General features: G+C 36.7%; 1 pseudogene; it reads left to right on the top strand.

Moving 5' to 3' along the window:
* The window catches only part of LOC102492699 (60 kDa heat shock protein, mitochondrial-like), a 12,248-nt pseudogene that overhangs the window by 2,007 nt on the left and 7,611 nt on the right, over positions 1 to 2,630 (top strand).

Below are 2,630 nucleotides of genomic sequence, written 5' to 3'. Positions count from 1 at the left end.
AGACATTGTATGTCCCCACTTAATATATACTGAGTGTCTGCACTCTATGACTGAAACTGATTGACTAAATGTTGTACAAACACAAGAGATGGGTGTGAATGGCAGATGTGGTGTGGGTGGAGGAGTGGGGCCTAAGGAAGGACATTTGGAGGGGGGATATGGAGGCAGAGCATTGATGGGTTGGGTAGGTGTGGTGTTATGGGTTGAAGATATTTTGATCAACTGGACTGGGGAGAAATGTTCACATATTGAAATGTTCAGTTTGTAAGCTAAAGAATGTGATTCAATGTATATAAAAAATAAATTAATAAAAAAATTGGTAAAGAAATCATTAAAAGGACACTCAAAATTCCTGCAATGACCCATTGCTGAGAATGCAGGTGTCGAAGGATCTTTGATAGTTGAGAAGATTTTGCAAAGTTCTTCAGAAGTTGGTTATGATGCCATGCTTGGAGATTTGTGAATATGGTGGAAAAAGGAATCATTGACTCAGCCAAGGTTGTAAGAACTGCTTTACCGGATGCTGCTGGAGTGGTCTCTCTGTTAACTACAGCAGAAGTTGTAGTCACAGAAATTCTTAAAGAAGGAAAGGAGCCTGGAATGGGCGGAATGGGTGGAATTGGGGGTGGAATGGGAGGTGGTATGGGAGGCAGCATGTTCTAACTTCTAGAATAGTCCTTTACCATTATTCATGAACTGTGACAGGAAGCTCAAGGCAGTGCTCCTCACCGCATAACTTCAGAGAAGTCAGTTGAATAAAAAAAAAGTGAAGTAAAGGTTGGCTGATGTTTAAGAAAATCAGTATAATTATCAGTTACTGGTTTCAGTTGACAATATATAATGGTTTACTGTTGTCATTGTCCATGTCTACAGATAGTTTATTTTGTATTTTTGTATAAAAAGACATTTGTACATTCCTGATACTGGGTGTGAGAGCCATGTACCAGTGTACTACTTTCAACTTAAATCACTGGGGTATTTTTACTACTGTTAAAATCAAGACTTTAGTGCTTGCAGTCACCAGATGAGAAGTTAAGAAGCAGCCTTTCTGTGGAGAGTAAGAATAATTGTGTACAAAGTAGAGAAATATCCAACTATGTGACAAACTTTGTGTAATAAAAATTTGTTTAAAGTTAAAAAAATCATTTATTTTTTCAAGTAAGGTGCTTGAGTCCCCTCATATTCTTTTTATCGGCCCTTTATTTTAGGCATAGCTTACAAGAATATTCTCCCATTTAGAGGGCTGTCGAGTTACACTAATTGCTGTGTCTTTTGCCATACAGAAACTTCTTAATCTGATGTAATCCCACTTGTCTCTTTTTGGATTATTGTCTGTGCTTTCAGGGGAGGGGAGGAGGTCTTATTTCAGAAGTCTTTGCCTACCTCAATGTCTCCCAGAGTTTCTCCAGAGTTTTTCATTAGTGGTTTTATGGTTTAAGGTTCTAGGATCTTTGATCCACATTGAGTTGATTTTGTTCATGGTGAGAGGTAGGGGTTCAGATTTATCTTACTACAGGTGGATTCACAGTTTTTTTCAGCACCATTTGTGAAAGTGGTTTTTCTTTTCCCATTGGATTGATTGGTACCCTTTGTCAAAAATCAATTGGCTGTATGTTTTGGGGTTTATTTGTTTCTTGGGTTTCTATTCTGTTCTGTTGGTCCACCTGTCTGTTTTTGTGCCAATACCATGCTGTTCTGATTACCACAGCTTTGTACTATATTTTTGAAGTCATGCAGTGAAATGCCACCCACTTCACTCTTCTGGTGAAGGACTGACTTTGCAGTATGGAATCTTTTATCACTCCAGGACAATTCTATGATTGTCTTTTTTAGATCTGTGAAGAAAGTCTCTTCTAACTTGATAGGGCATGGATTAAATATGTAGATAAATTTTGGTAGACTTGCCATTTTTATTTGGACTGTTTTCTTTCTTTTTTGATTACTCTTTTTTATTAATTATTTTATTTTTACATTTTTCAAAAATATTTACTTTACATATAAAACATTTTTTGCTCATACTCCATAGTTCTTGACAGTTAATAAACAACTTTCAAAATTTCAAAATACTGAACTACTCAAATTGTTGGAAAGCAAATGCCCAGCACACTAGTCACACGTCAACCTTCTCAATTCAACCCTGCCTACCAAGTATTCTGTGATATACCATCTGCCAACAAAGATCAGTGTCTTTTTCTTCCTTCAAAGTCTTCCTCAAGATAATCCTCTGGTGTGGTTGCTCTTTTGTAATCTCTACTGATTTCAATGCTGGGCTGGAAAAGTCCGTGTTATTTTATGTTATAAATTCTTTCATATATCTTCTCTAATCCTCTCTGCCAGGTAGAACAATTTATGGTGCCAGGCCGTGTTTCTAAGAGCTTCTGTTGGCTTACTTGAGATCCACCTTAGTTCCATAGTTTTCTGATTGATCTTCAGGTATGACATTCCAGTCAAAGCCCTGTCCAATAATGAATATTTCTCATTTCTGATTCAATGCAACAAACATTATTGAACTTATACAAATAACCCTCCTGCCACAGAATAAGAAAACTCCCAAATATTTTCGAATTCCAGAGGGGCCAGGAAGGAAGAAAAGTTTATGTTTCCATTTAAAGAAACAAACAAGAAAAAAA

This window comes from Tupaia chinensis, unplaced genomic scaffold (assembly GCF_000334495.1).
Source record: "Tupaia chinensis unplaced genomic scaffold, TupChi_1.0 Scaffold144075_1, whole genome shotgun sequence".
In the NCBI taxonomy this organism is placed as follows: Eukaryota; Metazoa; Chordata; class Mammalia; order Scandentia; family Tupaiidae; genus Tupaia; species Tupaia belangeri.
Note: the sequence above shows the minus strand (reverse complement) of the source record. Positions and strands in the feature narration are given on the sequence as shown.